At 39.3% G+C, this 20,920-nt stretch overlaps 1 pseudogene; it reads left to right on the forward strand.

Moving 5' to 3' along the window:
• The first annotated feature begins 11,030 nt into the window (after positions 1–11,030).
• Positions 11,031–20,920, forward strand: part of LOC122910006 — a 37,758-nt pseudogene continuing 27,868 nt past the window's right edge.

Genomic DNA, 20,920 nt, shown 5'->3' on the forward strand with positions numbered 1-20,920 from the left:
ATTTTGATCAAGATAGTCCTTTGATTTTAGTAACCCATGGGATTTTGCACTTTCTCTGAGCAATTCAAGTTTCCTTCTCAGAATCTTTTGACTGCTTATCTTGAATTGTACCATGTTACAAACTGAAAATTTTATGAGCTCGAATGTAAAATGATTCTCAAAAGTAAAACAGAGAAACAATTTTAGCAATAAAACTTTCTGGTTTGAGATTGAAAATTCTTATTCGATATCCTACTCAGTGGAAGAGAAAAGGCTTTCCATGTAGATAAAACAGATTCTAGGGCATCACTTTTCCATCCATGCTTAAAGCCCGTATGCAAGAGGAGATGCAAAGTCAGACATAGAATTTTAAAATTAATTAATAAAAATGCCTCCTATGTATGTAATTAAAAATTCAAGGATAGAAAATTGTGTTAGGTTATTTGGAGAACAGCATAGGACACAAAAGTAATTGGTGAAAAATGAATTGGTATCAATACAAAAATAAAAATCATAAGATATAATGGATCTTATTCTAGGAACCTGATAGGTCAATGTAAATAATTTAAAACATAGGTTTACCTATTGATTCTCTTCTAACTAACACTTTAAACTATACTTAGTATAAACGAGAGTTCTGTTAGATAAAGACCCAAGTTAGTGTAAAATGTTATAGTTTGAAATAATTTATATAGTTTGAAATAGTTTAAAATAATTGGACATTTTGGATAATTTTGTTTCTGCATACCTCTTTCTTCCACTGAAAGAAATTCCACTGAAAGAAAAATGCTTCTGGGAGTAGTAGGCAATTATATTCTTAGTTTAAATATTTACTTTAGAAAAGATGATTTGAATTTTACTCATAAATGAGTTCTGAAAGTCTTGATCTTACAACAATCAGGCATGAGTCAACATGGATTTTTGACCAAAAAAATCCCATCAAATGAATCACCATTTTAAAAGCTGAAATAATCACAGTTGTAGATATACCTCCTCTGCACGTAAAAAAAAAAAAAAAAAACCCAACATACACATAAAACCTGTCTAGACAGTTTGATTTTTGCATTTGCATTCCTGGAATATAGTTGTAACGCCTACCATTTGCTGGGCAACTACTTTATGTAATACTTTTCCAGGAACTTTTCATAGTTTCTCATTAAATTCTAAAAAAGTTATGGGGCAATTATCTTCATGTTACAGTTAAAGAAAATGAGGTCTCAGAGGTTAAGTGACTTCTCCCACATCATACTGTAAATGGCAGAGGGTGAGTTGGAATATAAGCATCTTTTCCTGAAGACACTGTTCTTTGCTTCACCCTTCAGCTGTCTTCCCAAGGTCAAAGATAGCACTGTCTCTTAGGATGACCAGCTGTTCCAGAATTGCCAGGAAAGAGGGATTCCAAGAATATGGGATTTTTAATGCTAAACTTGAGAAGGTCTACTGAGTTGGTTTCTTTATCAGAAGTGTGTTCTTACAGCTAGTGCGTGCTTAGCAAGGCCGTGTTGTTCTATTAGAAGCTTTTTATCACTATTAAATTATTGGCAGGTGATGCTATTTTTCTAAACAGTACGATGAAACTCAGAGAGCTGCCCCTGAAAGTGCTGGAAAACTGTGCTGACCAGCTCCTGACACATAGGAAGGCTTAAGCCTGCTCTGCATTAATCCATCCTAATTTTTAACATAAGTATAGAACTCTTAGATATAATTTTAAACATTTTTAAAAGATTTTATTTATTTATTTGACAGACAAAGATCATAGGTAGGCAGAGAGGCGGGCAGAGAGAGGAAGGGAAGCAGGCTCCCTGTTGAGCAGAGAGCCCGATGCGGGACTCGATCCCAGAACCCGGAGATCATGACCTGAGCTGAAGGCAGAGGCTTAACCCACTGAGCCACCCAGGCGCCCCTAATTTTGAAACATTTTATCACACTCCAGGACTCTACAAGGTTAAAAAGACTATTAATCAGGGATGCATTTGCATTTTTTATCTATAATGAAATTGTCATTGGGGTGTTCTCTGATTAAAATGCCTTTCTTATTAATATAGCACGCCACTTACCAGTCCTTGGCTTTGCAGTTCTAGGCCTTGTGACTATTCTCACATTTATTTCATCTGATATATATATATATATATCAGAAATATATATATATATATCAGAAAAAATGTCTATATATATAGACTTTTTTCCCCCCATAAGTTTCTGGATGGTGGAATGCATATCTTTAGGTCAGCATAATCAGTAAGATCACAGACTCTAGGGACAGTCTGCTAACTTCTAGCTGGTGACTGTGAGCAAAATTACTTAACTTCCCTGTTTCTGGTTCCTTTATCTTTAAAACAGGGACAATAATAGTTCTTACCATCCAAGGTTATTGGGGAGATCAAGTGAGTTAGTTATGTTAAGCAATTACAATAATACCCGGTACAAAGGAAGTGCTAGGTAGGTGCTAACTGGATTAATCATGTTGATTTTTTAAAAAAAAAATTATTTATTTAAATTCAATTAGCCAACATATAGTACGTCATTAGTTTCAGATGTAGTGTTCACTGATACATCAGTTGCGTGTAACACCCAGTGCTCATCATATCACGTGCCCTCCTTAACACCCCTCTCCTGGTTACCCCACCTTCCCACCCACCTCCCCTTCAGTAATTTTCAGTTTCTTTCCCCGAGTCAAGAGTCTGTCATGGTTTGTCTCCCTCTCTGATTTCTTCCCGTTCAGTATTCTCTCTTCCACAACGATCCTTTGTGCTATTCCTTATTTTCCACGTATGAGTGAAACCATATGATGACTGTCTTTCTCTGCTTAGCTTATTTCACTTGACATAATACCCTCCACAATGGAAATGGTAGGTATTCATCCTTTCTGATGGCTGAGTAATATTCCATTGTTTTTGTGGACCACATCTTCTTTATCCATTCAGCTGTTGAGAAACATCTCAGCTCCTTCCACAGTTTGGCTATTGTGGACATTGCTGCTATGAACATTGTGGTGCATGTGCCCCTTCTTTTCACATTTGTATCTTTGGGATAAATACCTAGTAGTGCAATTGCTGGGTCCATAGGGTAGCTTTATTTTTAATTTCTTGTGGAACCTCCCTGCGGTTTTCCAGAGTGGCTGTACCAGCTTGCATTCTCACCAACAGTGTAAAAGGGTTCCCCTTTCTTCACACCCCTACCAACATTTGCTGCTTCCTGGGTTGTTAATTTTAGCCATTCTAACTGTTGTAACGTGGTAGCTTACTGGGGTTATGATTTATATTTCCCTGATAACAAGTTGTGTGGAACATTTTTTCGTGTGTTTGTTGGCCATTTGTATGTCTTCCTTAGAGAAATGCTCGTTTTTCTTCCCATTTCTTCACTGGATTATTTGTTTTTTGGGTGTTGAGCTTGAAGTTCTTTTTTTTTTTTTTTTAAGATTTTATTTATTTATTTGTCAGAAAGAGAGAGAATAAGCAGGGGGAGTTGCAAGCAGAGGAAGAAGCAGGCTCCCTGCTGAGCAAGGAGCCTGATGTGGGGCTCCATCTCTGGACCCTGGGATCATGACCTGAGCCAAAGGCAGATGCTTAACTGACTAAGCCACCCAGGTGTCCCTGAGTTTGGTAAGTTCTTTATAGATCTTGGGTACAAGCCTTTTATCTGATATGTCATTTGCAAATATTTTTTCCCATTCTGTAGCTTGCCTTTAGTTCTCTTGAATGTTTCCTTTGCTGTGGAGTTTTTTATCTTGATGAAGTCCCAATAGTTCAATTTTGCTTTTGTTTCCTTTGCCTTTAGAGACGTATCTTGCAAGAAGTTGCAGGTTGCCAAGGACAAAGAGGTTGTTGCCTTGTGTTCTCCTCTTGGATTTTCATGGATTCCCGTGTCACATTTAAGTCTTTCATCCGTTTTGAGTTTATCTTTGTGTAGAGTGAAAGAGAATGATCCAGTTTCATTCTTCTGCATGCTCCCTGATTATGTAAAATATATGTAAGGTATATCATTTAAATGTATTATGTGCACTTCAAGGTAGTCAACTAGGGTCTTTAAGACAGTAGAAGATTACCTATCGAGGAGTCTTGGCAATGGCCTGAAAAGATTAATCTGCTTTTACATGAAAGGGCTCCCACTGAAATGTAAATTTCAAATGAAAGAAATTATACCTTTGTAATTTTGCTGTCCAGAGACCGACATACATTTTGGATATATGCCTTTTAAATACCATACAACTCCATTGCCATCTGCCATACCCACTTCATTGTGTCAGTGATTCAGAGCATTGATTGACCTAGTAAGTCATTCTACTCTTGGTTAATCAAGAGAAGGTACAATTGTTTTAAGGAGGCGCGGTGTGGTAGTATGTACAGAAAGCAGCTGGGTTTTAACAACAATGAAACTATACAGGTGTAAAAACAATAAACAGAGGGACAGATTTGAAGGAATCTGCAACCTCATTGCTTAGCTTCTTTTCTGTTGGTTTATAATGCCAAGTTACCAAACATAACAATATTAATAATTAATAATAATAACAACAATAATAGTTATTATTAGAAAATTTTAATAAGCACCAAGAATTATGTTGAACAGATTAATAATAATTATTACTTGAATTTAAAGGTTATGATCAATTTTGTGAATATGACCAAAAACGTGAAATAGTGACAACTATTATTAAACGTATTTCTTTTGGTTGACTATTTAATATGGTCTATTACAATAGGGAAATAATTCTGCAAAACACCAAGGCAAGGTGTTATCTGTCTATTTGAAGGTGTTATGTTGGGAAAAATCAACAGGTCTTTGCTGATATTAGAGCTTTACCTTTTCTAAGAAGCTTCGGATCCTCTAAACTAATTTCCAAATATCTCCTTAGTCATTATACTAGAAATGATGCAGTGATCTTTGAAAATACAGGAAGTCTTTCTAGAATGTTGACTTTAGAACATTTTGGGCCACTATTGCTGAACTATCCATCTTGGGATCTAGGCATCAGGGTGCCCTTAATGAGGAATACTTAAGTATGTCTAAGACGTTTGGGAAGAACACCACAAGCCAAGAGCTGAATTCAGTGACAAATGTCCAACTTCTTTGCTTGATTGTATTATATTCCTCTGTCCTGAATATAGCTTTTTGTGCCTGGGTATTCCTTTATCCCTTGAGTAATAGGAAGCAACTTCCCAGAAAGTTGATTATGAAGGTCACTAAAGAGCCAGAGGAGTAAATTCAAAGTTTGGTGCCAGTTAACTCAGCTTTCTACAATCCATACTCTAGATAATTGTTAATATATAATAATTAATATAATAAAAAATAATAAATTGCCTCTCTCTCTCTCTGGGAACTGGGGGAGGGCGTCTCCTGTTCCTGTTCAATTTGGAACATAGATGTGATGCTTGGGGATGAGGCAGCTATTTTGTGACCATAATGTTAATAGAATCTTGGGAGAAAAAAAATGACATATGTAATTTTTTTTGTTTGGAGCTTTGGTGCTTTTAAGTACATCTTATATACTAGAATTACAAGTGGTATCACCAGCTCTAAGACCTGGTGATAGTTATCAGCACTCAAATTCTGAAGTGAAATACGGCATACACATTATTCATGTATGAGTGTTTCCAGACTTTCGTTTTCCTTTGCCTGTCAAGAGGATTCTGATTTCTGTGGGTCAGAAAGGTTGTCTCTGCAGCCTTTGAGGAGAGCTTCATTGATAGAAGGATTCTTTTCGTCAGACACAAGGATGACAGAAAGGACAATAGTCTTGCAGGTAGGTCAGGAAGAAAGGTTTCTTTTTTTCTGTTTTTCAGGGATTGTGTATTAAAGAGATATGAGAGCAGCAGTGGCATGTGAGGAAAGTGGTTATAAGGTTCAAAAGGCCCACATTTGGCAGGTACTGACAGTTTAGAAACTTGATGCTATCTAGCCCCAGTGTGTCTTGCCTTTCTCACATAGAGTCTGGAAAGCAAGGTGCTCAATGTCTTGAGCCTCTTTGTAGGTAGAAGGGCCATTAAACAATATTCTGCCTAGAAAGATATAGGATAAAATACATAGGGAGGCAAAAATTACGTTTCTGAATAGAGCCTTGCTAGGAGAAAACTCTTGAGCCATTTCCTGTTTTCCCTTTAGAATATGGAATATCTTGCAAACATGATGATGAAAGGGCTTTACCTTTCGTGGATGGCGAGATGGGAGAGAAAAGGAGTACCATGGTGGATCTCCTGCACTGAAATGGGATTGCCTACCTGTGGACATTGTGAAGTGAAAAATAAGAGGAAAGGAAAATCTCATGTATCCGACAGAGGCCTGACAGACAAGAGGTGGACTCAGAAGTCTTTAAAATTATTTAATGAAGAGACGCTTTGCAGAGATGTGAGGGAGGGTAAAGGAAATGTGTTGGTCGGGAATCTTCAGAGAAGTAAAACCAATAGGTTCTTTCGTTCCTTTCTTCTTTCCTTCTTTCTTTCTTTCCTTCCTCCCTCCAGCCACCCATTTCCCTTTCCTCCCTCCTTTTCCCCCCTCCCTCCTTCTTTTCCCCTTTCTTCCTTTCCTTCGCTTTTTCTTGGAAGCTTTTTCCTTCGCTTTTTCTTGGAGACTGGCAAGTCTAAAATCTGCAGGACTGACGTCTCAGTCCCAGTGCAAAGGCCAGCAGGTTTCTATAGAGCCAAGAAGAGCTGATGATTTAGCTTGAATGTCATCAGGCAGGAGGATTTTGTCTTAGTTGGGGAAGAGTCAGCCTTTCTGTTCTATCCAGGTCCTCAACTGGATTGGATCAGGCCCACTCTGTTCTATCCAGGTCCTCAACTGGATTGGATCAGGCCCACCCACATTAGGGAGGACAATCTGCTATCGCCGTCCAGCAGCGATAATAATGACCCTCCATCCGGCTGGGTTTCAAAAAAGAGCCCTTTATTTCCTATGGCCATCGCTTATATAGGGGAGCTAAGCCAATCAGCATAGACAGCGATATGCATCCACCAATCTTAAGCTTGTTACCAAGTCCCCACAGCATAGCAATATAGATAGCCAATAGATAGTACTTCCTGTTTACAATCAGTCACTCTAGACACACCTTCTGGCAAATCGCCAGGAGCCTTTTTGCAAAGCTCTGCGGTTGACGGATCTCCGGGCCCCTGGAGCATCCGCCCTCGACAATCTGCTTTACTTGGTCTACCATTAATCTCATCCAACCATTAATCTCATCCAAAAACTCCTTCACAGACACACTCAGTAATGTTTGACAAAGTATCTGGCTACACCATGGCCCATGCAAGTAGACAAATAAGATCAACCATCACAGGAACGAACGAGATGGTACAACACCCAGGGATTAGAAACAGTGGGATTCTGATACGTTAAGGGAGGGAACAGTATTCAGAGGAGCCAGAACTTGAGTCAGAGAAGAGGTGCTACCTCATATGACCTGTGACTACAAAGGAAAGAAACTCTGCCAGAACTATAGCTGTGCAAGTAAGGGGGTGGGGGTGGAGATTGTGGGAAATAATAAATACGTGATCCTGTCTCTTCCCACCTAAGCCAGAGGGTACAGCTTGAATGACGCTGTCCATGCAGGTCAGACTCCTGGGACACAGAGCAGCTCAGAGACTGGTGCAAGTAGGGAGATTAAGATTAACCAGAACACTTCAGTAATTTAAGCCATTCTGTAAATAATGACTTCATTATTTACAGAACTAGTTTCATTAAATTAGTTTAAAAAAGCCAATGTAGGGTAATTCAGCCACTCAGTCAAATGTGTTCCTTGATATAGAAGGTGACAAATGAGTTTTTTGGTTGCTGGACTTTGTGTCCTTGATTGAAATGCTATTCAGATTGGACCATTCAGATGATACTTTATGTGTTTGCCAACTAAGGCATACTTCAGTCTGATTTGTCAGGAACAAACTGGAATACAGTGGTTTGCCTTATTATTTATATTTTAAAAGGTTTGCACATACTTCTTAAATTTTCCTCATTGGAATAATACAAGTAACAAATATAAATTAAAAAGTCACATGTGGTTTTTGAGAATCATTAAATAAGTGCCAGATTCTCGCTAAAGGAATATGGAATAAATATTTAAATGATATTGATTTTAGGGGAACCAAAGTATCACTTTCCCTTGTTCTGGTGTTGGATCAAAGGTTCTAGCTAATGCCTACTTTATGGACTGAGGCATTCTAACATTGGACGAGTCAGTTTGGGATTGTGGTTGGGTGACTTATGATCCCAGCTTTCCTGGAGTTGACTAAGGCAGACATTCAGTTCAGTTGTGGAAATCATCCCACGGGGCAGTATCTGGATGTTCTGGGACTCCAGCTTCTTCCTGCAGGCCTTGGTGTTTGGCTGAGGAAGAAGGTAGCAGCTCGAATTTATATGACGGAGACCTTATCAGGGTTGGGAGTGCTGGCTTTTCTGCTCTTGGAGAAGTCAGACTATTTTCAGTGCTACCACCAAGAGGTTTATCTGAAGGGTGGGCAAATATTTACATCGAATGAGCCATTGACTCCTAATTCCTATTTGAAGGCAAACAGGGCTCAGGCTTATCTGACTCTGCTCTGACTAAAGCCAAGTATCTTTTAAACATGTGGGTGTGGCAGTCCAGGAGACAAACAAGCCAAGGATCTGAATTGCACAGAGAAAAATAACAAGGCAACTGACCCAAACTTGGCAACATTTTACATTGTTATTAAATAGCACTGACTCATTAGAGCTGTGGTCATTTCCAAGTGGCCAGAAGGATTGGGTGAAGTAACAGGAATCCCACAGTGTGTGACCATCACCTACATTGGATTGGTATGGCTCCTGGAATGCTTTAAACCTGTCTCAAATACACAAATGCATGTTCCTTTGGGATATCAAGGCTCAGCAGCACATAGAGACCCCTGTATCCTGGAGAGCTTAGGTTTTTAAATAGACCATCATATTAGCATGGTCTAGATTCTGAGAACTGGATGTTCTGTTAAGGATAGTATACCAGTTGGAGGATTGACAGCATCTACCTCCTTTATGGTGAAATGGTTGGTGGGTAGAGTTCTGTGGCAAGGACTATTGAGATAATCATGGAATTTTGACCAACTGTAGTCACTACAAAGTATATGGATCACTGGGGATTTTCTTTTAAACTGTATTTTTTTTTTCATCTTGTTGCATTTTTAATTTTTTGAGTTGTTATCATGAAAACCCACTACTTTCTGCATGGGTATGAAAAGCATGATTATTTGCTAATTGTTCAGAGCTTTTGGTTGGTATTACATGTATAGGCCATATAGGGTATATTTGTTTATTTATATATTATTTACTTATTTTATTTTTATTTTACATAAACTCTACCCCCATCGTGAGGCTTGAGCTCATCACCTCCAGATCGAGAGTGGCATGTTCCACTGGCTGAGCCAGCCAGGTGCCCCAGTGTAAGGCATTTAGATCTCATTGCTCCACCTCAACATCAAGCTGTCATCTAGAAATAACTGAAGTGAATCAATTCTTTTCTGTTTAATCTCTTGAGAACACACAGAGAGAATACATGCATAATGTCCAGTTAAGTGTCTTAGAAATCTTTCCCCACATTTTGGTTATCTGTGCTATGTAATAAACCGCCCCAAATTTAGTTGCTTAACATCAATAACTGGGTTGATGAGATCAGCTGGATGGTAGTTTTCTTCTCATGCTGTTGGCAGGTACTGCAGTCATTTGGAAACTCATTTGGCTGGAACACCCAAGATGGCTCATTCACGGGGCTGTCAGCTGTGAGCTCAACTGAGATGTTTCATCAGAATGTCTTGGTTCTCTTCATTTTGGCCACTCTCTGAGGTTGGGCTTCCCACAGCATGGCAGCCAGGTTCAAAGAGGGAATGTTCTAAAATTGTGTAAGAGGTCATGGCAGATCTTTCCCGGCTCAGCTTTGGAAGTTACACTCTATCACTTCTGTCACATTCTATTGGCCAAAGCAGGTCACAGATTCAAAGAACAAAAGAAGACTCTCCCTGTTGGTAGGTGTAGTGGCAACATTTGTGGCAGCATCTTATCTGTGATGGCTGGTCTTTCTTAATATCTCCTCCACATGGCAGCTGCTTCCACATTTTTCTCCTCTCTCACACTGTGTCCAGACTTGCCTTTTTCCAACTCTGTCTCTCACATTGTTTCTTTCACTTCCCCCTTCCTTCCTTTCCAACCTATGCAATTCATTCCTCAAGTATACCTCTGCTCTTTCCAGTGCTGACCCGGCTAGACTTTCAGTTCATCGGGTATTTTGTCTTTACTCACTTATGTTGGTGTTCATAATGTTAGTTTTTCAGGATTAATGACATAATACTTCTTAACGGGAACAAGCAGGAGTGGAGAGTGGTTGTGATTTTAAATTTTGTTTCTATTCTATGCTTAGGAGACACAGAGCATAATGGGAATTGATTCTGTTTTAACCGCAAATGACGTCAGTGGATTTTTAGCGTGTGACACTAGAGGAAGTCCAGCAGAGAAGATATTTGACTCAGGACTGAGTCCTGGAGATTACCTGAGGCACATCTTGATGAGATTGATGGCAGTGGTATTTGTTGGGTACCATGTTAACTTGAAGAGCGATGCTGCTGGTCCTAGAGAAGTCCTAAAGAGTTTAATTGTGACTTGAGACATTTGAGGAGTAGTTCCCTTGCAGAACTTAGTTTCTTGAACTTTAGACAATGAACTTTAAGAAAATAAACTTTTCAGCAGGTCTGTCCCTAGTATTGTCTCCAGAATAAGAGTGCAAATTTAGGCCCACAAAGCTTGTCTATTAAAAAATTATAATACAAGTGAGTAATCTATTAAATAAAATTTGTTCTGTTCTCCTCCCTTAACAAATATACTTTTATATTGACCTGGGAGGCTCGGCACAAATTCCTAATTCTCATAATTCTCAGAGTTCCACGCTAAAATGTGACATCTTGATATTTTAAGAGATGGCCTGCTTCCCTTTTCTCCCTTACTACCAGAACTCTCTTGGACTAAGAGGGATCTCAGCAAATATGTGTGGGAACTTCAAAGCTGTATCCATTGTTCCTAAATACAGCAGGCCCTTAGTAACCTCTTTGCCCTGAGAAATGCGAATGGCCAGTGCCATCTGCTTTCAGGAGGCACACATGGCCAAGAGTTTCATTCTGGCCTTGGAAGCAGGCTTAGTGATGTCTGGGTAAGGAATTCCAGGGTCCCAGATACATAGAGCCTGGTTCATAAGTGGAGGTATAGGCTTTGCATGAGCAAGTTTGGTTCCATGAGCATCTTGACTTGGGAAGGCCATGGTAAGAAGGGACCAGAATGAGCCCGCTAAAACATAAGTCATCGTCTAGGGGCCTCATCCAGGTCAAGAGCAACACTGCTTTTAGCCATGGGTGTGCAAGCATTCAACCTATTTCTTCCCACAGGTACAGCAGTCAGAATCCATTTCTGCACTTTTCTTTCATTGTGGACATCCTCAAAGGAATGAGACCATTGGGGGTTGGATTGGAGAGTGAATGGATGGAATATCCAGAGGTGAGTGAGAGAATGAAGGGGGCTGAGCTGCCTGTGGACTTCTGCTGGGAGGGAATTGGGGACTGAGTCAGTGCAGAGGCATGGGATGGGACCATGTGACCTCAGTAGCATATGGTTCTTTTTTTTTTTTTTTCAAGATTTTATTTATTTATTTGTCAGAGAGAGAGAGAGAGAGAGAGAGAGCGAGCACAGGCAGACAGAGTGGCTGGCAGAGTCAGAGGGAGAAGCAGGCTCCCTGCGGAGCAAGGAGCCCGATGTGGGACTCAATCCCAGGATGCCGGGATCATGACCTGAGCCGAAGGCAGTTGCTTAACCACCTGAGCCACCCAGGCGTCCCAGTAGCTTATGGTTCTTGTCCAGTGAGGCCACCATAGGTAGATGGCCTTCCTGGGACTCTAAGGGTTTAGATTTTTGAAACAACATAGTAATCATAGAATACCCGTGTGTAAGCTATACATATGAAGTCCAAAATATTGAATAGTTTTTTTTAAAGGTATTTCAAGCAGTCCTTCCTGCCTGGAGACTAAAGGTTCTGTACTGGATGTCCTGAATCCCCTTTCAGTCTTGACCTGATTCAGTTTCTTTGGAACTGCTTTCTGTGTATACATATGGGTAATTGTTTATATCTGGAACTTTCTGAATCATGGTTTATGCAGGTTCCCATCATCAGATATATATTTAAGTTAATCTGCAGAATGTTTCCTAGTCATTTTGTGTGTGTGTGTGTGTGTGTGTGCGCGTGCGAGAAGGGCTGTGGTTTGGACCTCTGGAATTCACCATCACTCAATCATTTCCTAAAGTTCAAGACTTCCTTCTGCCTACTGATAACACTGTCAGTGCCATGTTGGACTAAAGTACAGGTGCAGATTATGTGAGGCTTTTTTTGGGGGCAGGGGAGAGAGAGTGAATGGGGAGGGGGAGAGGGAGAGGGAGAGGGAGAGAGAGAATCCCAAGAGGCTCTACGCCCAGCGTGGAACCTGATACGGGGTTCACCACCCCGAGATCATAACTGAGTCTAAATCAAGTATCAGGTGCTTGACTGATTGAGCCACCCCAGCTTTCCGGTGAGCCATTCTGAAGGTTACAGCAGCATACTATACGTGGGGAGCTGGTCTTCAGAACTGAATGTGGATTATCTTTTTTTTTTTTTTTTTCTTCTGTTGTCCCTAAGTATTGTGTAGTCCATAAAACCTGATCTTCTGCAACTCAGGCTGGCTTCAGTTTTTAACTAAATTTTTTTGTGACTCCAGGACTACCACTGAGGTCAAGGTTGTGCATGTTGGGTCATCAGGGATTTTTCTTTTTCTTTTTCTTTTTGGGAAAATGGACTGTGGGGCTGGAAAAGGGATGGAAAGCCAGTCATGTGTGTATGTCTGTGTGTTTGTGTGTTTGTTCATGTGAATGTGCACACATGTATGTATATACTTGGGTGCCATGAAGCTGCGCCTGGAATCAATCAGGGAAATTCAGGGTGGGGTTGAGGAAGGGACTATCTCCCAGGCTTGCAGAGTATTAGGAAATACAGAGTTTTCAACATGGGAGAGAATAGGCTGCACATAGCAGTTCCCCTGGGAAATTAAAACTCAATAAAAGAATCAGAACATATTCCTTCTCTTAGTTTTATACTTTTTTCCCTTTATTTGGATATGAAAGGGTAGAAAAGAGAAAATTCTTTTTATTTTGCAATTTACAGCTCCCCAAAAGTCAGGGTATATGAAGTAGTCATGTATTTATTGAATCTAAAACAATAAAATTTTTCTGATTGAAAATATATCCCAGTCAGCACGAAATGGTGGTGTAAGTTCGTACCATTTGTCTCACTTCACTGGGTTATGAGGCAGATTTCAAAAAACTCTGGTAAAAACAGAAATGTTATCTGAGAGAAAATTCAACCACTGTTATCTCTTAGAAAGGATTGCTTTTTTATTCCAGATTGAGTAGAATGAGCCAGACAACAAAAGTACATTTTATACAGATTCCGGGGAGGGGATCTGAGATGGGGAAGAGGCAGGTCTGGGTGTAATATTTTTCAGAGGACTTTGAGTTACCAGGGGCTGGCTTGTGTTCATTGGGGACCTGGAAGGAACAGGTGAAGGTACGTCAAAGAAAACAAACAATAGAACCAAGTTTTGACTTTATAATTTTTTTCCGGAGTAAACCCTGCATGTTTATTTATTGTCTTTCACAAATAGTTATTAGTGCTTTCTGTATGCCAATTATTACAAACTATTTAACAATATTAACTGCTTTAAACCTCAAACGATGAGGTGGTTACGATGAGTACCACCCTTAACGTACAGGTAAGGATGCGGAAGAAGGGAGGTTATTTGCCCAGGTGGTATCAGTAGCCATGGCTTAAATCTTGGTGCTTTGTCTCTGACTCAGCAGTCTTACCACTATGCAAATGGCCCGCCATGCTTGGACAGTACAGTCATTATGCATGTCAGGGTTCCTAGAGAAGCAGATTGTATTCACCCCTCCACCTTAATTTTTCTTTTAGAAAATCTGAGGATGACGATGTATCTTGATGGTTTTAGAGTTGCTCTCAGTCTTACTCTTCTCTAGTTACCATCTTTCCATGCGGGCATGACATTCTTCCCTGGTTCATTCATTCCTGTGCACAGCAAGGCGTGCTGCTCCCTTCTGTAGTCTAGATTTAATAGCTGAAGGCAGAAGGGCTTGTGGGCGCTTTCACAGTGCTTCTGCTTATAAGAGATGAGTATTTCTAGAAAAGATAAACTAGAAACTATAATTCAGTAAAGTTTTATTTAGCACTTACTACATGGTAGGTATTATGTTGTGTACATTGCCAGGATTTGTCTACTTAATGCTTACTTCAAACGTCAGAAGTAGTTACTGTTACTGTCTTCATTTTATGAATGAGAAAACAGGGTTAGGAAAGTAAAAGCAGCAGAATAAAAACCAGCAAAAACAGAAAAAAACACCTAGAAATTAGATTTAAACCCATGCTCAGACTTTGTGCCTAGAATCCTGGATTTGGCTTTATTACTGTAGATGCCATAAAATAGCACATAAACAAGCTATAGGTAAGCATTAACTGATGCAAAAACAAGACCTTAATATAGAATATAAATTAGTTTTTTCAGTTTAAATTTTTTATCTTCTTTTTTTAGTTCATTAATTTTTTTTAAATTAAAGTCTTAAATATATACAGAAAGTGCATATACCCTAAAGTATATTACTCACTGGGTTTTTACCAACTGATCACTCCCTTGTAATCAGCACTCAGATCAAGAACAGAATATGGTTAATATCCAGAGACTTCTTTTTTCCCCTTCTAGGCACTATCCCTCAATTCTCAGGAATAACCACTATCTTGACTCAGGGATAACCATTACCTTGACTATCTTGACTACTACAGCATTGGTTGCTTTTACCTGCTTTTGTTCTTCATATAAATAGAAGCATATAGTTTTATACTTTTGTCTTGGGCTTTTTTCGCTCAAATTACATTTGTGAGATTCGTCCATGCAGCTAATTTTACCTTGTCATCTTATTGTATTACACTGTGGAAATATACCATAATCTACTCATTCTACTATTGACAGGCATTTGATTAGTTTCAGTTTGGGGCACTTGCAAACAGTTCTATCTTAAATGTGCTAGTACATGTCTTTAGGGACCATATATTAGCTATTTTTATTAATTATTATGTGTGCTAGAGACACTGCAGCATGATGGCTTAGTCAGAAAGAGGTTAAGAAGAAGATTTGGAGTTATTAGCATGTATTAAAAACTAATGTCAAGAGTGAGAAATATGGCAAAGCATAAATAAAAAAATTAGATCTCGGTAGAGCTGGCCATTAGTTCTCTGGGTCAAACCATGTTGTGATTCTGTGCATTTAAAAAATCAGAAGCACTCCATAAGTCACAGATAAAAAGAAGACCTGGGATGTTAGGCTGTGGAAGGATTCTGCTGGAGTTTCTAGAAGGATGAGAGGTGTGATGGGTCAAACCATGTCTTGTGAACCTGTGCCTTTAAAAAATCAGAAGCACTCTATAACTCCCAGATAAAAAGAGGACCAAGTATGTTAGGCCATGGGAGGATTCTGCTAGAACTTCTAGAAGGATGAGGGGTGCGATAGTGCCTCCGTGCTGAGGCTGTGATTACCCAGAGCAGATTCTACATAGTCATTCAGGAGGTGTACTGGTTTTTCAGGGCCCCATCTAAGTTAGGAGGAAGAGTCTGTCAAGACTCACCAGCCCACTCTCCACAGAACAAAGGGTTTAGTGGTGAACAGGATGAGCAGTTTTAAACAAGAGCAATTGGTAAGGAGTATATGACTATGGTCCAATAGTAATCACAGCTGGATACAGTCTGCATGTATATCACATGGGAATAAACAACATAATGGGAAATAGGGCATGATGTGGTTCTGAATGTGATTTTAATGTCCAGGGAGACACTGGATATTAACAGGTTCTTCTAGGTGAAGATTACAACTTGGAAGAGCAAGAGGATATGGATAGAGAATAGTTGGAGATACAGATATTACCAAAATGTACGATTTGAGTTTTAGAGTCTTCAGCTGCTCATAAGAGACAGAGTTGTAACGGTAAGTACTGGGAAAAATATGTAGGTCAGATTTGTTGACCTGATTAATTTAGCTTTACATTTATTTGAAGGGGTGGGGGAAACATTCAGCTCCAACTCAGAAGCTGAATAGTGTGCTTTTGACTAACTATGCACAAAAATAAATGGCAGCAGAAATGGGGGTAATTTTGCCCAAATCAGAGCATTGAAGATGGACATGCCATCTTTGAGAAGGTAGAGCAGGCAGCGCTACTGTCAGTGAAATTTAGTGTTAACAGACACCTTAGAGATTATCTGGTCCAATCTGCACATTTTATAGATAATTAAAATGAAAACGTGAAGAGGCTGAATCAGGCTTTCAGGTCAGGCTGTCTGGGTTCAAACTGCAGCTATCAGACTCAGTAGATCTATAACTCCCAGATAAAAAGAGGACCAGTTTTCATTTGTAAATCAGGATAATAATTACATCTATCTCAGAATTGTTTTGAAGATTAAATAACATTATGTAGTGCTTAATGAGTGTCTGACATAGAGTAAGAGTTAGCTACTGGTTTTCAGTGACTCACAGTGTGTTAGCAGTAGTGTGGTAACTGAATTTTCACAGCTTGTTAGCAGTAGACTTGTAACTAGACCCCAAGTCTAGCAGGTTCTCAAATTTCCAATTTAACATCAACCAGCCACATCACACTGTTGTGCATTGCTGCCATTTCAGAAACCCTGTTTCTTTGCGCTGAGTCCAGAACCAGTTTTGGGGAAGACATGACAGGCAGATGAGACCAAAAACAATAAATTCTTTTACTCCTTAAAAGTGGATTGGAGGTTACGACTTAGATTAGGACAATAACTGAATTCCTGCCCAATTTACTTGCCATTACCTCCCACTTACCCTAATTTGAACTTTGGTGGAGCACACAGAAGGGGAAAATCTATCAGCAACTAAGACTGCTATCTTGCTGGGATAGGAAAGAAAATACAACAAAGGGGGAGAAAGAAAAAGATTTCAAATCCCTCTTGTGTAGAAATTTTGAAATATTAGTTCTATTCAGTCAAGAAATATGGATCTATGACTGTCATCCACCAACTAGATGATTCAGTCTACCATCCGAGGTTGATTACTTGGAAAGTCTCTTTGGGAGATGACCAAGAGTTGGTCAGAAAAAACAGGGGAGAAAGGACATTCTGGGAGGAGGGAACAGTGTGTGAGTAAGTCACTCTTGAAGATCAAAACAATGAAGTGAATGTAGACTCTGGGAGGAGGGATGTCAGCAAATCAGGGGTAGGGCATCATCTTTCTCCTCCAACTTTTTCCAATACTGAAGGAGCAAGTCAAGACTTAAAAATTACCACCATGATATAGAAACGAAGGGAAAATAATTTATTGACTTCATTCAACAAATATGCAACAATTGTGTTTTAAATGCAAGCCACTTTGCAACACTGTTTTTCAAGGCCTCCAGTGGCATGCAGTTGCACCAGAATAAAATCTAAACCTCTTACCATGACTCTCAAGGTTATACCTGATCTGTACTCATCCTACTTCTCTTTCTCCCTTACTTGCTATGATCTACCCACTTAAGCTTTTCTGTTCCTTGGGTGTGCCAAACTTGCTCCTGCTAGAAGGCCTGTAGGCACTACATCCAGATCTGCTTTCTTCTTCTTTTTTTTTTTTTTTTAAAGAAAACGTTTCAGAATCCTTTTATCCCCAGCTTTATTGGAGATATTATAGGCATATGACCTATGTGAGTTTAAGGTACATAATATGATGATTTCATAAATGTACATGTTGCAGAGTGATATGACCACAATAAGGTTAGTTAACATATCTGTCCCCTCACATAATTATCATTCATGTGTGTGTCATGATAATGTTTAAAATATACTCTCTTCACACTTTTTGGAATATATAATACAATATTGTTATAGTCACCATGCTGTACATTATAACCCTAGAACTTATTTATCTGATAGGTGGAAGTTTGGATCTTTTGACCACCTTCACCCATTCCCCCCATCCCTCAGGCTGTGGCAACTACCATTTTACTCTGTTTCTTTGAGTTCACTTTTTTAGATCCCTCATATAAGTGAGATCATATCATATTTGTCTTTCTCTGTCTGACTTAATTTACTCAAGGTCCATTCTATGTTGCTGCAAAGAATAGAATTTCCTTCTTTTAGGTGAACCATGAGAGACTATGGACTCTGAAAAACAATCTGAGGGGTTTGAAGTGGCGGGGGGGGTGGGAGGTTGGGGTACCAGGTGGTGGGTATTGTAGAGGGCACGGCTTGCATGGAGCACTGGGTGTGGTGAAAAAATAATGAATACTGTTTTTCTGAAAATAAATAAATTGGAAAAAAAAAAGAATTTCCTTCTTTTTTCAAAGGCTGAAAGATGATCATATTATGTACCTTAAACTCACATAAGTCATATGTCAATAATATCTCCAATAATCACTGTCTGTGTTTGTGTGTGTGTGCAGTTATAGATACAGATACAGATCTCTTCGAGATAGTGATTTCATTTACTTCAGATACATACTCCGAAGTGGAATTGTAGTATCAAATGGTAGTTCCATTTTTAATTTTTTGAGGAACCTCCAAACTCTTGTTCATAGTGGCTGCACCAATTTACATTCCCACAAACAGTGCACAAGGGTTCCCTTCTGTCCACATCCTCACCAACACTTGTCTCTTGTCTTTTTAATAATAGCTTTCCTAACAGGTGTACCATGCTATCGCATTGTGGTTTTGATTTGCATTTCCCTAATCAGATGTTCTTAATGCTGTTTTTTCATGCCATGCAGACTGCAGCTCAAGTATCTCCACCCAAAAAGGTTTTGTCTTACCACCCTGTCTGTATTACTCTTCCCATCACATTATTACCAGACTATTTTGTATATTTTACTAGCAGCAGTTAGCAACTGAAATTATCTTGTTCATTTATTTGTTTACTTGCTCATTGTCAGGCTTTACCCACTAAAATAAAAACTTCTGAGAAAAACAAGGAATCTTTCTTGTGTCCTTCATTGCTGAGTTTTGGAACCCAAAGACTGCTGGCATATAGTAGACTCTTGAAAAAAAATTTTTTTTTTTTTTGAGATTTTATTTATTTTTTGACAGAGAGAGACACAGTGGGAGAAGGAACTCAAGCAAGGGGAGTAGGAGAGGGAGAAGCAAGCTTCCCACTGAGCAGGGAGCCCAGTGCAGGGATTCATCCCAGGACCCTGAGATCATGACCTGAGCTAAAGGGAGATGCTTAACAAATGAGCTACCCAGGTGCCCCATTGAAAAATGTTTTCTTAATGAATGACTAAATGAGTAAATAAATGGGTGAATGAATAACTGGATAAGCACCAGAGACTTCAAGGTCAACAACCTCCTGCTGGAGCACCAGAGACTTCAAGGTCAACAAACTCCTGCTGGAGTTTCCTTCAAGAACTCACAGTCTACATAATTAATTTTAGTGTGACCTGCTAGGTGTTAGTAGAGGTACGTGCAAATGTTCTGGAAGAACAGAGATGGAGAACTGGAAGGGTTTAGAGAAAAAGTGATTGCTAAGAAGATCTCCTTAGGGGATGACAGAGAGTTGGCCAGAGAAAGAAGGGAAAAAAGGACATTCTGGGCAGAGGGAACAGTGTGTGAAAAGCCAGTTCTTGAAAACCAAAACAAGGAAAGGAGAGAAAGCCCAAGCACTTGCAAACATCATTCTGGCCTTTTGTGATATGAATTTCAAATACAACTAAAACGAAAAAGTGCAACCCATAGCAGGAGCCCTAGTGCCTAGATAGTGTGGTTCAAGAGAGATTGGAAGAGTCATTCTAAATAGTAAGTCCCTAACAAGAAAAAAGTCATCTAAGAAGCTCTTGGATATACTTAGACTTTGATAGAAGAATGAACAGAATATTGATGGGGGGGGTGGGGGAGGGCCTCTTGGAGAAGTGGAATGAGAATTAACAATTCTGTGAAACCAGAAGGAACTGTAGGTTAGGAAAAAATCTAAAGCCAAAAAGGACTCTCACACCCTCAGTAAAAAAAAAAAGAAATACAAACCAATATGAGGAGGCAGTTACTTCACTTAATGGAAGTTAACATAATAACTGACAGAAAGAAGGAAAATTTTTCAGATTACAAGTGTTAGAAGCAACAGAAAATAAAGATCAAAGTAGATGAGTGCCATTTTAAATTTTTTTGAAGATTTTATTTATTTATATGACAGACAGAGATCACAAGGAGGCAAAGAGGCAGGCGGGGAGGGGCAGAGCAGGCTCCCTGTTGAGCCGAAAACCCGATGTGGGGCTCGATCCCAGCACCCTGGGATCATGACCTGAGCCGAAGGCAGAGGCTTTAGCCCACTGAGCCACCCAGGCGCCCAGATAAGTGCCATTTTATATGAGTTTATTCTTCCAGACTAAAAATACATTTACATTAATGAAATGGTTTAAGTTTTGGTAATGAAGAGATTTGCTGATTTCTCTGTAATATGTAGAATGAGAGAAAAATGTACGAGAACAAATAATGGCAAGTAAGAAGAAAAAGATTGCTGCCCCCATCCAGGAATGACTTTATAGGATATTGTACTTAATTCTGGTTTCAGAGCATACAGAAATTACGTTTAATCCCCCCAAAATACCCTTTCAGATTATAGTAACTGTACCTAATTTCAGACATTTCCTGCCATGGCTTTGTTGTAAAGATTTGGGCTTAGATTATTTTAAAATACTTATACATATTTTCCATTAAATGTTCCTAAATCTCAGCTATTGCTCCAAAAGGTGCCCTTTGACTGAACTGGAAAATGTCAGAAATCTTTCAAAACCACTATACTTTGATTTGGACATTGATCCCTTAATGAATATTAAAGAATGATTGTGAAATATTGAGATTTAAGGGACTTGTTCTCAACTATAGGGGAAA

This window comes from Neovison vison, chromosome 6, assembly GCF_020171115.1.
Source record: "Neovison vison isolate M4711 chromosome 6, ASM_NN_V1, whole genome shotgun sequence".
Lineage (NCBI taxonomy): Eukaryota > Metazoa > Chordata > Mammalia > Carnivora > Mustelidae > Neogale > Neogale vison.